General features: G+C 38.9%; 1 long non-coding RNA gene across 1 annotated transcript; it reads right to left on the reverse strand.

The window, feature by feature from the left end:
* Positions 1 to 1,657: 1,657 nt before the first annotated feature.
* Positions 1,658 to 3,710, reverse strand: LOC126587851 (uncharacterized). Its single transcript, XR_007611234.1, has 3 exons — positions 3,182 to 3,710; positions 2,371 to 2,814; positions 1,658 to 2,207 (listed from the first exon to the last, which is right to left on the reverse strand). It is a non-coding gene; the product is annotated as an uncharacterized LOC126587851 (long non-coding RNA).
* Between the last annotated feature and the right edge of the window lie 11,720 nt (positions 3,711 to 15,430).

The following is a 15,430-nucleotide window of genomic DNA, read 5'->3' on the forward strand; positions in this document are numbered from 1 at the left end:
GTGATAATCAATTTAGCTCGTTGCTACCCCTACAATGTGATGGTCATAGTAAAAAAATTTCTTTTTCGTTAGAAACTAAGAAGCTGTTAATTATATGAGCTTATGATTACACTGTTATTGTAAGTATTTTTTTTTTTCTTTTACTATGCATCAATGAGTGAGATTCAAACTTTTAAAAGTAATAATAATAATAAAACTGCTTCCAAAACGTCCTAGATCAAATACTAATACTAATTGATACTTCATACTTGTTTTTTGTGCATAATTTTCACGTTATGGTTTCCTATACCTAATAATGAAGGTATGACTGACAAAGCAAAAGATTTTGGGTCAAAGAAACAAAAACATCACAAAATACTAGTAGAACAATAGAAAAATGGCAAACCTCAACTTTGGGAAATTGGGAGGGTCACCTTCACCCTACTATGATTAATTTATTATAGGCTTTTTATCCAAAATGGTTCATAAGATTTGCATCACTCCTAACTTTGGTCCCTGAGATTTGAAATCAATAGAAGTAGTCACTGAGTTTGTCCACAATCAATCATTTGACTGATTGTTTATTAAATTGAGGGTATTTTTGTCATTTTGATCCTTATTTAATATAATTTTTCATGAGAGGGCCAAAATGATTTGATAGTGAACAAACTCAATGATCACTTCTATTAATTTCAAATATCAGGGACCAAAGTGATAAGTTATGCAAATCTCATGGACTATTTTAGCTAAAAAGCCTTCATTATATTATATGCTTTGCTCACGTTGGTTTTTATTTAACACCATTCTAATATACTATACATATTCCGATCAATAAAAATAGGGATGTTTTGATATAGGCGTCTGATTTTTTTTAATTTTTTACAATTTTAGTGCCACATGATTTTTATTTGTCCATTTTATTATTCTTAAATTACAAAACGTGCCATAGATTTTATCAAAGCAAAACACTGATGCCCATAATCCTAAATTCTTCACGATAACAAAAAAAAAAGTTTCCTAAATTCTTGCTTAACTCATATCTTAGAGTTTGAATCAAAACAAATACTGCATAATATATGTCCTCCATGCAGATAACAAGCATTTGAATTTCATAATATATACTAACCATAATTATTTCCTACCAGAAATTTTTTTCCACCTCCACGATAACTTATGTCCGTCGTGCAAGATTTTCTTTTCGTCGTGCAAGATTTTCTTTTTCTTATGAAAAAAAAATCTTCCACTTCTCTTCTAACTCTCTTAATTTGTAGCTATAATTGAACTATTGCTTAATTATGAGTGCATAATATAGGTACGATTTGCCTTGTGCTTTGGTACGTTAGTTAATGTATATTTTGGTACGTATATATATATTTGATGCGGCATGTAAAGCGAGTTTGTAACGTAACAGTTTTTTTCGCACGATACGTAATGTTAATTTAGACTGTAACACTCATTTTGTACTTAAAGTAATACTTATTTTGAACATACCAATCATATGGTACATGAAGTAATATTAATTTTGAATGTACCAGTCATTAATTTGGTAGGTAAACAATATTAATTTTGAACGTACCTATCGTTTGGTACATAAAGTAATGTAAATTTTGAACGTACCACTTATTTGGTACGTAAAATAATATTAATTTTGAACGTACTAGTCATTTGGTACGTAAAGTAATATTTAATTTTGAACGTACCAATCATTTGGTACTTAAAGTAATTACAGTAACAAACGTGTTTGTTGTTGTAATTAAAAACATACTAAATACTGTTTGTGCAATGTGAGTTTGGAACGTTACCAAATATTGTTTGTGTTTTTTTTGTAGCACACGAACCAAGTTCTCACTCCATTCTCAAACAATGATTTAGGAAAAACCATATATGTATCAAGAAAATATACCAGCCATACTAGAGGATCCTCAATCCATGAAAGAAAGTCACAGTTCATTTTCTTCACAACCTGATGATTTGCTTGGTTGCTATCTAATCGCTGCCAAACACAATTAAAACTTCGAAATCAATCTCTTCCAAAATACAACTTGTTGCAGAAAAACATTCTCCATGCGCATTATTCATATTAACTGCACTATTTAAATCAAGCTCCAATAACACCGATGTGAAGCCAATATAAGCCAATATCAGGAGCAAACATACGACCCTCTCTTTGACACACCCTGACCCCGGATGTTCACTAGGACTCCAAATCGAGCTGTGATGGTCGACACCTGAAGGGTGACGAAGCCATAAAGTATGACGATGTGGAAAAATGTGAATAAATTTAAACCTAAGTGCCTAAATACCAGAGTGCGTTGGTGAGCGGGAAGGAATCCACTTCACACGTGACGTTAGAGCATAAGTAAGTACAGTAGAGTGGATTAAGAATCATACCCTCGAAAGAATCTCCAATACTAAGAATCGCCATGAATCTTCAACGATAAGAAAGCTCAGCTAATAAAACCTAGAGGGTGAAAACAAAACAAGGGTGAGTGGCCCTAGAAATGAAATTTTAATAGGAACCATCTATAGCATTATAACCCCTCGCTGCAACACCTGTATGGTTTTCAGAAAATCATACCACGTATCAACGTGAAATCAAAAGTATATCAATAGTAAACCATAAATATACCACAACACAGCATCTCATCATCAATATCAATAATCATGTGATTAATAACCCATATTAGCACACAAGTCGGAGTCACCTCTAGTGACCTGCACGACTTATCCATATCTCATCACATATGCTAGCTCATAAGTTAGGAGTCAGCTCTAGTGACATGTACGACTTATCCATATCTCATCATATATGCTAGCTCATAAGTCGGGAGTCACCTCTAGTGACCTGTACGACTTATCCATATTTCATCACATATGCTAGCTCATAAGTCGGGAGTCACCTCTAATTACCTGTACGACTTATCCATATCTCATCACATATGCTCGCTCATAAGTCGGGAGTCACCTCTAATGACCTGTATGACTTATCCATATCTCATCACATATGCTAGCTCATAAGTCAGGAGTCACCTATAGTGACCTGTACAACTTATCCATATCTCATAACATATGCTCTAGTGACATGTACGACTTATCCATATCTCATCATATATGCTAGCTCATAAGTTGGGAGTCACCTCTAGTGACCTGTACGACTTATCCATATCTCATCACATATGCTAGCTCATAAATTGGGAGTCACCTCTAATTACCTGTACGACTTATCCATATCTCATCACATATGCTAGCTCATAAGTCGGGAGTCACCTCTAATGACTTGTACGACTTACCCATATCTCATCACATATGCTAGCTCATAAGTCAGGAGTCACCTATAGTGACTTGTACGACTTATCCATATCTCATAACATATGCTCGCTCATAAGTTAGGAGTCACTTCTAGTGACCTGTACGACTTATCCATATCTCATCACATATGCTAGCTCATAAGTCAGGAGTCACCTATAGTGACATGTACGACTTATCCATATCTCATCACATATGCTAGCTCATAAGTCGGGAGTCACATATAGTGACCTGTACGACTTTTCCATATCTCATAAGTATACCTGCACACGAGTCGAAACCACCTAAGATGGTATGTACGACATGACTGAGTGTAAATAAATATGCTTAAATGCTACGATCACGTGAAGACTGTGTGAATAATCATGGGTCACCTACAAGTCGGAACCATCTATAATGATCTGTATGACAGGCCTGTGCACCTACCTTGGATCCAAGGTGAGCGTAAGGTGCGGGAGGTAAACATCACGTGAAGGATTGTGCCCTGGCCACGGGTGGGAGCACTAACACCGGGGTGCAGGTTTATGAGCTCTAAATGCATCTCATGTGACATTTATAACTCATAGGCAACTTGTACGACAATGTCGGAGTTACCTAAAACATAATGTGATCATGCCATAACTCAATCATTTCAACTAATACCATAACTCACCTGAACTTACCTGTGGGTTGCGCGTTCATCTTCACACTTCAAAGCATTCATAATAATTTTGTGCAGGTAGTATACACATGGATATGCCATGATGCAAATCTAAAACTCAACCTTAGCATAATATTTTTTTCAATATATATACATATATATAATATGGCGTAATATGCACAATCTATAACGCCCTACTCCCAAATTATTTATTTTCAGAAATAATTATCGGGGATAAGTCCAACTAAACATTAGTTTAATTAACTATCATTACTCACGTTTCCGTATTTCAGTTTCTTGATTCCTTCCACATTGATTTATGACCAACATCCAATCACTAAAAACATAAGGTTAAATCTCATATTTTCACCGATTTCCTTCACATTGCTCAATTCCCAAACATTGATTTATGACCAACATCCAATCACTAAAAACATAAGGTTAGACTGCCTACGTACCCTAAACAGGGATCAAGTCATTCGTAGTTCACATAAGTACTTCAAAGCATTCACAGTAATTATACGCAATAAGCAATTTATAAACGTTGTGGAATTGTCAATCACACACACACACACACACATATATATATAATACACGATAGAATGGAAAAAGACCCACTCACTTGAGGTCTGTGCCACGACTCCCTAGCACGCATGTCGAGACATCACGAACCATCGTCGCCTATGACCAATTATTAAATCACATCTCAGAGTTCGTATTGATAAAATATATAATTTACATAAAACACATCCCTACGTAATTCAATTTGGAAGATCTGCATCATGGATTTCTGATCCATTGCTTCCAAAGATCCACATTATACCTCTAGAACAACATCCTAAAGTCTCATTACGATCCAACGGTCGAATCTCCGCCAATTGCCAAAACTAAGTGGCAGTTAACCTTTTATTTCATGAACTTACAAATTCAATTCGAGAAGATCCATATATCGGATTCCCAATCCGTAAGTTCTTTTGGTCCTCAAATATTACGTACTAAAACATATTAAAGTTTGGTGACAATCTAACGGTCGGATCATAGATTCATACAATGACCTATTAACGTATCGTAGAGAATTTAGGTTCCAAAGATCAACCTACGTCATTCAAATATCAAAATTGAATTCAAAACATTTAACATAGCTTAAAAATATCATTGGCCGCGTGCCACCGAACGCGCCGCCGCGAGTGGCGGTCAGCCGCCCTAACTCGCCGGTAAATTCATCTATTTCCAAAAATTACCAAAACTTACAAAAATGAAGATCTCAAAGAGAGTAACAAATTTCATACCTGCCACAAAGTCCAAAAGTGGATGGAAGATGGTCAATTTTTCCCACGAAGCCAGCAGGTGCCTAAAGCTTCCCGGTGTCGATTCGTTGTTTACGATGGTCCAACCGGGTCAAGCTTGGTTGGGTTTTGCTCCTGGGATGATGGGCTACAAAGCCCAAGTGGTGTCATGGGCCATCGCTTTGCCAATTCGCCGGAAAATTGAAAGGGGTGGTCGGAGCATTGTTGATTGTCATCGAAGTTCGTGGCCTCAAAGCACCACATACCGTGGTTAATCAAGGTGGTTCTTGGGTGGGTTTTGTAGAGGAGAATGAGAACTTTAAGATGGTTGTGGTGGCATCGAAAAATTCCATTGGAGTTGGCCGGAATCAACCTTGGAAGATGGGTGTGGGCAATGGGTGTGGGTGCGGTTTTGGGGGGAGCTTTCTTTTTTTTTTTTTTTTTTTTTTTTTTTGCCCTTTTTTGATTTCTGATTGGGCTGCTGCCCATTTTTTTTTGGTCCTCCTTAACCAATTAATTAATTTTAAATAACCAACTTCAAACGTTCGTAATTATACCGTTATAATCCGGACTTGCAAACAGCTTTCGTCTATGTGTTTGTACTAACGAGTACTACTTAAATACGCTAAAAGAATATGTTATACGTTCCTCTAGACGATGGTCAACAGAAATCAAAATCCTTGCCTCTAGGCATTTTCATCAATTCCCTCGATTAAAATAAATTAAAAAATGAAATTTTAGGAACAGGTTGTCACACTCTTGCTGCCAAATGGGAATAAGATATATTTGTAAAAACAACCACTAATTAAAATGAAAAATTATATTCGAATTTCAAACATGGGAGATCACAAATTTCAAACGTGAAGATTAATTTCCAAACATTATAAACAAGCATAAAATATTCCCCTAAAAATGAGGCCACATAAAAAAAAAAATTAAAAAACAACTCGTAAAAACCGATATAATTTTAGCTTAAAAAGTATGTAATTTAAATAAACAACAAATGCTGATGTGGTCGTTGGTTCAAGCATCTTAATCAAATCTGAAAAAGAAACAAATGTTTAATCTAAAAATTGTTCAAAAGTTGCAGGGGATTCTAATTATACCTAAAAAAATCTATATCTTAGCATTAAATAGAGTTTTGGAACTAAAATTAATTTTTATTCTTCTATAAGACATTTTTCTAAACTTCATCTTATTTAAGGATTAAATTCTAATTTTCTATTTGTTAAATTGCATGATAACCTTGAAATATTGGCCTATGTTTCCATCTCTGACACGGCAGTTCGAACCGATATGGACTTCACCAAGGTATGGACTTCACCAATCCCATGATTTAGTTTGTTTCTAAACAGGGAATCCCTTAAAATGTGTTAATATTTACAAAGAAGTAGGTTGATAAGAATGTTAGAGAGAAGCGTCAAACCTGATTTTGGAAATGCATGAAGTAAATTGCAGCTGATAAGTATAGTTAATTACTGCACTAATTTCCCTATCCCGTCAGCCATTTTGTAAGATATAATACTAAAAATGGAGAATCAAAATTCAATGTGTATGGTTTTAAGATAAAGATGACGTATTTCTATATAAACATTTATACGTGCAGAGATGTACTCAAACATTGTTTCCTACTCTGGTAAAGATGTGTAGAGATATTCGTTTTTTGAACAAGAAAACTACCATAGTTCCTATTGAGAAAACCAGCCAAGTAATCACAATCCATTGGTTTAACTTAATCAAATTTGATCAGCTTCTTAAAAGAGTTAACAGAGATGTAGAACTAACAGGTAAAACTTCTAATTTTGAATGCTGCTACAATACTAAAAGCATCATGGTTAGTTTTTTTATTGAATTGAGATTATGCTGATGCTTATAACCATGGTCTAAAATATCCATAATATCCCGATATTTCCATCGAAATTTCCGTGTTTTTGGACTACCGATATTTCCGATATCATCGATATTTTAGACATTGCTAAGTCACTCATATATCTTACCATGCAATGTATAAAGTGTAAAATGTTGTACTAATTCACTATATATAAATGATTATGGTGTGTTTAAACTTCTTTCATTAATTACTACATATTTTCTATACTCACAATGTTTGCCAGCTCACTATATAATCAATTTAAATCAGTTATATCTATCATGCAATGCATTTCCTTCCAATTTTTTGTGATAAACTAATAGATAATTGACTAAATAAACATTTTACAAAGTTTCAATAAAAATTTCCAAGTTTTTCTTACAATTTCCATAGTTTTTATTCAATTTTTATCGATATCGATAACATCCTGATATTTCCATCGAAATTTCCATGTTTTTGAACTACTGATATTTCCGATATCATCGATATTTTATACCTTACTTATAACTATACTATCTATAGATGTTTATGGTTGTTTGATGGTTGTGCAACTAACTGAAGACGTCATGGTGCAAAATATCATACTCGAGAAAAAACAAAACCAGCAAATCCAAAATACCTAGCAAGTCACGCTTCTTTAACATTATGACTACGCATTTATACATGTATAACCATACAAACATAATATAGAAAACTCTAACTCCACTTTTTATTGTAGAGGAGAACAGTTAGAGTTTAGGCAGAAACTGCAACAGATTTTCATGACGACACATTGTAATTGCTTTCACCAACTGTCTTCATTACTTTGACTGCACTCAAAGTAAAGCAGTACCAAGGTCAATATTTAATCACTTCAAATTTGCTATTTGCTAATTGCTATCTTTATCTTTATAGGAAAACATGTTTTAGGGAGCACATGCTCAACAATTTGCTTTTTCAATCTCGATATTCCAGAACTTTCAAAATATAAACGAGAGTAAATCAACCATTTTTCTTTAATGTTTGTTTTATTTATATTTTTACTATCTATTTGGGTACTGCTAAAAATATGCAAATTAGGTTCAAATACGTAAAATCGCCCGTTGAAATTCTGCCTACTTCTGCACAAATGTATGCAAAGTCTCCTATTGCAGCTGATGCTGAATTGAAGACAATTAAACAGTAGCTTTTGCTTGATCCTGCACTATACAAGGTTAGTCCACTGTGATTGACATTGTTAAAAAAAAACATCCACTCTTCTGTGAATTGTATTTTGCAACCGGTTGATACTTGATTGTCTATTATAATTTGAAAATTTTGTCATATCATGGTAGAATGCATGTCTCATATGCCGAGCCACAATTGTGGGCTACGATTTGAGCAAAGGATGCATGAACCATGGGAAAATTTTAATGTGCTTTTTTTTTACATTCTTTTTATCTCTTTGCATTGCATATACTGCAAACATGGTTTTTTTTTTTAAATACCCAACGCTATGACCTTAGGAACTTAGAAATGGAGTGTAAATTGAAGACACACACAAAGCATGTTAGGAAAAAATAAAGCCTTGGGTTTGTTGCGATGACATAATTCGTTTCTTATTTAGGTTCAAAATAAATTTTATTGTGGAGAACACCAAGCCCGGATAAAGGAGGAGGGGGAGGGCGTCAGGTAGTCGACAGCCGGCACTCCATGATCACGTCGAATCCTTATGAAAATGAATCCAGAACAAAATCGCGCTAAAGCTAGGGCGTTACCCGTAAGTGGCGCGCTGTGTGGCCCGAGCACAGTGATAAGTGAGCAAGGGTCGCTGTATCTCCATCGGCACCCGGATGCAGTGTTAAATGAGCAAGGGGGCCATAGAAACTTCTTTTCGAACGACTCCACTCAAAGTTGTTTGGGAGCATATGCTCCTATCAACTTTACCCGGGACACACAAAAGAAGTACTTTGATCCTATTAGACGGGGGAGGGTGAAGAAGCTAGGACAGAAGGGTAGAGTTCAAGAGAGCAAAATGCGTTTAGGAACGTGGAATATAGGAACCTTAACGGGAAAATCTATGGAAGTAGTGGAAGTTATGGTGAGGAGAAGGATAAATATTATGTGCCTACAAGAAACTAAGTGGGTTGGTAGTAAGGCAAAGGATCTAGAAAACTCAGGGTTTAAACTTTGGTATTCGGGCACAAATAGAACGAGAAACGGTGTTGGCATCATCGTGGACAAGACCTTGGTACAAGATGTTGTAGATGTCAAGAGGGTAGGAGATAGAATCATGGCAATCAAGATTGTAATAGGACAAGAACTTATCAATGTGATTAGTGCGTACGCACCTCAAGTAGGGTTGGATACGAGTTCGAAGGAGAAATTTTGGGAAGATCTTGGAGACTTGGTGCAAGGAATTGCTCAGACGGAGAAGTTATTTATAGGAGGAGATTTAAATGGACACGTGGGCAGGGAGACAGGCAACTATGGAGGTTTTCATGGTGGCCATGGTTTTGGGGAGAGAAACGAGGATGGGGAAGCTATCTTGGATTTTGCAATGGCATATGATCTCTTCTTAGCCAACACCTTCTTTAAGAAGAGAGAAGAACATGTGATCACCTACAAGAGTGGGTCGTCAAAAACACAAATAGATTTTCTTCTAATGAGGAAAGGGGATCGTATAACTTGTAAGGATTACAAAGTTATACCAGGAGAGAGCGTGGCTAATCAACATCGCTTGTTGGTGATGGATGTACATATCAAAAGAGTAAGACAAAAGAACAAGACTTGGAAGTGCCCAAGGACTAGATGGTGGAATCTAAAAGAAGAAAAACAAGCCATTTTCAAAGAGAAGGTAATCACCCAATGTGTGTGGGATAGAGAGGGGGAAGCTAGCCAAATGTGGGATTCCATGGCTAGTTGTATCCGAAAAGTAGCAAAAGAGGTATTAGGAGAGTCCAAGGGCTTTGCCCCACACCAAAAGGAATCTTGGTGGTGGAATGAGGAGGTACAAACGAAGGTGAAGGCTAAGAAGGAATGTTGTAAAGCCTTATACAAGGAGAGGACCGATGAAAATGGTGAAAGGTATAGAAAAGCGAAGCAAGAGGCGAAGAAAGCTGTCAGAGAAGCTAAGTTAGCGGCTTACGACGATATGTATAAACGACTAGATACCAAAGAAGGAGAGTTGGATATCTATAAACTATCTAGAGTAAGGGAAAAGAAGACAAGGGACCTAAACCAAGTGAGGTGCATCAAGGATGAGGATGGAAAGGTTCTTGCTACAGAGAACGCGGTTAAAGACAGATGGAGAGGTTATTTTCATAATCTTTTCAATGAAGGACATGAAATGAGTGCTTCTTTAGGGGAGTTGAGTAACTCAGAAGAGTGTAGAAACTACTCTTTTTATCGTCGAATCCGGAAGGAAGAAGTGGTTGTAGCTTTGAAGAAGATGAAGCATAAAAAAGCAATAGGCCCAGACGATATACCAATCGAAGTGTGGAAACTTTTGGGAGAGACAGGTATAACATGGCTCACTGACCTTTTCAATAGGATTTTGAAAACGAAGAAGATGCCAAATGAGTGGCGAACGAGCACTTTGGTGCCTATCTACAAGAATAAGGGCGACGTACAAAATTGCATGAACTATAGGGGTATTAAGCTAATGAGTCATACAATGAAGCTCTGGGAGAGAGTCATTGAGCATAGATTGAGGCAAGAGACACGGGTTTCGGACAACCAATTCGGGTTCATGCCAGGGCGCTCAACCATGGAGGCAATCTATCTCTTACGAAGATTGATGGAAAGATATAGAGATGGGAAAAAGGATTTACACATGGTCTTTATAGATTTGGAAAAAGCGTATGATAGGGTCCCAAGAGACATTCTTTGGAGGATTTTAGAGAAGAAAGGAGTACGAGTAGCATATATCCAAGCTATAAAGGATTTTTATGAAGGAGCAAAGACTGCCGTAAGAACTCATGAAGGACAAACCGAAAGCTTTCCCATAACTGTAGGATTACATCAAGGCTCATCCTTAAGTCCTCACCTTTTTGCGTTGATAATGGATGAGTTAACAGGACATATTCAAGATGATATTCCTTGGTGTATGCTTTTCGCAGACGATATAGTGTTGATAGATGAAACTCAGGAAGGGGTAAATGCAAAGCTTAACCTTTGGAGAGAAGTGTTGGAATCTAAAGGTCTTCGCCTAAGCCGATCAAAGACAGAATATATGGAGTGCAAGTTCAGTGCAAATGGAGGCCAAAACGAGTTAGGGGTGAGGATCGGAGATCAAGAAATACCAAAGAGCGACCGTTTTCGTTACCTAGGATCTATCTTGCAAAAGAACGGACAATTAGATGGAGATCTCAACCATAGAATACAAGCTGGATGGATGAAGTGGAAGAGTGCATCCGGCGTGTTGTGTGACCGCCGTATGCCACTGAAGCTCAAGGGAAAATTTTATAGGACGGCAATAAGGCCGGCGATGCTGTATGGCACAGAATGTTGGGCGGTGAAACATCAACACGTACACAAAATGGGTGTAGCGGAGATGAGGATGCTTCGTTGGATGTGTGGGCACACGAGAAAGGATAAGATTAGGAATGAGGATATCCGGGGTAAAGTAGGAGTAGCCGAAATTGAAGGAAAGATGAGAGAAAATCGGTTACGGTGGTTTGGACATGTGCAAAGAAGGCCTACTGACGCTCTGATTAGAAGATGCGACTATGGGACAGAGGTTCAGGGCCGAAGGGGTAGAGGAAGACCTAGGAAAACTTTGGAAGAGACTCTAAGAAAAGACTTAGAGTACTTGGATCTAACGAAGGACATGACACAGGATCGAGCACAATGGCGTTCTAAGATTCATATAGCCGATCCCACTCAGTGACTTGGATTTTCCAAGTCTCCAACTGAGAAGTTTTCCTCACTCGGGAAATTAAGGGAACACTACCCCAACCTACATGCTCCACTCAGAAAGCTTCAACATACAAGCTTCAACAAAAGAAAATTCAAAGAACTTAGCGAAGAAGGCTTTGGTGTATTTAACACAATACGTTGAAATGAAGGAAAGCTTATTTATTGATATCCCCGATAAGCTACAAATATGTACATATACATGAGTCAAAATAAACACACAAGAGGGAGCCTTCACAAAGGTTGCTTAGGAGAAGTCTCAGCAGTCGGTAGAGCCCCAGAAAGAGAAGGCACCGGAGGGGGATCATTTAGAGCCTCAGTACTGGACAGAACCCTAGAAGGAGGAGGCATCAGAGGTTGATCATTTGGAGCTTCATTACGCGGTACAGCCCCAGAAGACGAAGGCAATAAATGCCTTTGGAACAAACCCACAAATCTCTGATGATCAAGTAAAACCTGACCATCAGTTTCCTTCATCTGGTCAAGCTTCCTCTTCATGTTTGTAGCATAGTCATGTGCGAGCCGGTGCAACTGTTTATTCTCATGCTTGAGCCCTCTAATCTCCTGTTTGAGACTCATCACTTCAGCCGCCAATGATTCAACTTGGCGGGTTCGAGCAAATAGGCGTTGGGCCATATTAGACACAGAACCTGCACACTGAACACTGAGAGCCAGCGAATCCTTAACAGCTAACTCATCAGACCGTTTGGAAAGTAGTCTGTTATCTTTGGGAGTGAGAAGGTTCCTGGCCACCACCGCAGCGGTCATATCATTCTTCATCACGGAATCCCCAACGGTAAGAGGACCAGTAGGGGAGACGAAGGATGGGCGCCATATGTTGTCTGGAGAAGGCGGGGCTGCCTCTTCAACAAGGTTCAAGTCAAAACGACGGTCGGAGGGGCCAGACATTTTCAAAGGTGTTGAAGAGAGAAGAGGTCGGACAAATCAAGATCTTAGAAGTGCAAGAATGAAGCTTCTACTGGTGGAGATTCAAGTGTGCTTTGGAACTTAATGCCAGCCCCTATAAAAATCTGCACTCGACGGAGCTTCAGAAATCGAAGAGGCGCCTGCTCAGAAATCGAAGAGGCGTTTGCTTTCTCAAAAGCTGAGCTGCTTAGAGATCACGAGGGTTGATCTCAGAAATCGAAGAGGCGTTTGCTTTCTCAAAAGTTGGGCTGCTCAAAGACCACGAAGGCCGATCTCAGAAATCGAAGAGGCGCTCGCTTTCTCAAAAGCTAAGCTCCCCAGAGATCACGAGGGCCGATCTAAAAAATCGAAGAGGCACCTACTTTTCCAGCCTTGTCAGCACCTGTCACACGCACACTTAGCTTTGCGGAAATTATGGGCATTCTGTCGAAGAGTTCTGGGGAAGTAGAAAACACATGAATCTTACTGTTCAATCACCCACTTCCCACACGCAACAATAGCTCATGGGTACCACAGATAACTTTGCCAAGAAGGGTAAAAGAATAGCAAAGAAACAGCACTAACAAAGTTTAGACCCATAAATTTTGAAGGTCTAGCTACCATATTATTACCCACAAGAGTAAAGGAACAGTACCACTGCTGGATAATTGGAAAGTCCCTGTGTGTCAACCTCTGTGCTTCGTGGCAAGGTAGACTAGCAAACATGCCCAACCTTTACTCACATTTGAGAAAACACTCCCAATAAGATTGCTTGCTCCAAAATCGAAGAGGCACCGTCCTCCGAATCTCGAGAGCCAGACTCCCAACATGACTACTTCATTAAAAATCGAAGAGAGGGTAAATGAACAGTACCATTGCTGGATAATTGGAAAGTCCCTGTGTGTCAACCTCTGTGCTTCGTGGCAAGGTAGACTAGCAAACATGCCCAACCTTTACTCACATTCGAGAAAACACTCCCAACAAGATTGCTTGCTCCAAAATCGAAGAGGCACCGCCTTCCGAATCTCGAGAGCCAGACTCCCAACACGATTACTTTCTCAAAAATCGAAGAGACACTGCTCCCCGAATCTTCGAGAGCCAGACCCCCAGCCTGATTGCTTTCTCAAAAATCGATGAGGCATCGTTCTCCGAATCAATCGAAGAGGCGCTCGCTTTCTCAAAAGCTGGGCTGCTCAGAGACCACGAGGGCCGATCTCAGAAATCGAAGAGGCACCTACTTTTCTAGCCTTGTCAGCACCTGTCACACGCACACTCAGCTTTGCAGAAATTATGGGCATTCTGTCGAAGATTTCTGGTGAAGTAGAAAGCACATGAATCTTACTGTTCAATTACCCACTTCCCACACGCAACAATAGCTCATGGGTACCACAGATAACTTTACCAAAGTTCTCTGCCAAAGTTGAGCACGTGAAGCTTGCAGCTCCCACTAAATCGCTCTGACCAAGAAAGGTAAAAGAATAGCAAAGAAACAGCACTAACAAAGTTTAGACACATAAATTTTGAAGGTCTAGCTACCATATTATTACCCACAAGGGTAAAGGAACAGTACCACTGCTGGATAATTGGAAAGTCCCTGTGTGTCAACCTCTCTGCTTCGTGGCAAGGTAGACTAGCAAACATGCCCAACCTTTACTCACATTCGAGAAAACACTCCCAACAAGATTGCTTGCTCCAAAATCGAAGAGGCACCGTCCTCCGAATCTCGAGAGCCAGACTCCCAACATGACTACTTTCTCAAAATCGAAGAGAGGGTAAAGGAACAGTACCATTGCTGGATAATTGGAAAGTCCCTGTGTGTCAACCTTTGTGCTTCGTGGCAAGGTAGACTAGCAAACATGCCCAACCTTTACTCACATTCGAGACAACACTCCCAACAAGATTGCTTGCTCCAAAATCGAAGAGGCACCGCCCTCCGAATCTCGAGAGCCAGACTCCCAACATGATTACTTCCTCAAAAATCGAAGAGACACTGCTCTCCGAATCTCGAGAGCCAGACCCCCAGCATGATTGCTTTCTCAAAAATCGAAGAGGCATCGTTCTCCGAATCTCGAGAGCCAGATACCACAGACCACTTTTTCAAAGTGCTCTGACAGAGTTAAAACATGTGAAACTGACAGCTCCCACTACCGTGCTATGACCAAGCAGGGTAAAGGAATATAGCATTACTACTTGTTGTTAGGGAGACTCCTATATATGTCGACCTCCATCCCCAACGGACAGGCATACCTGCAAAAATGCTCAACCCTTCATCATATCTGAGAGGGCACTCCCAACGAAGCCTTTCGAAATATTCAGCTTTCTTTCCCCCCGATAATACCTCTGCAAACAAGCTATACTAGAGCAAGAATATCTCATATCATCAGGGTTAAAAGCAAGAGTATCCCATATCATGCTTTTTCCCTGTCTTTTCCTTTGGCCTTGTTTTTACCTGTAAGACAAGGAGAAAGAGAGCAATCAGTCAGCACTTGGAATCAAGCTTCCAGCCAGGAACTGACTGCCTGGAACCCCTTACCTGATTACTTACCTGGCATTGCTCTCGAGTACTCA

This window comes from Malus sylvestris, chromosome 10 (assembly GCF_916048215.2).
Source record: "Malus sylvestris chromosome 10, drMalSylv7.2, whole genome shotgun sequence".
Lineage (NCBI taxonomy): Eukaryota > Viridiplantae > Streptophyta > Magnoliopsida > Rosales > Rosaceae > Malus > Malus sylvestris.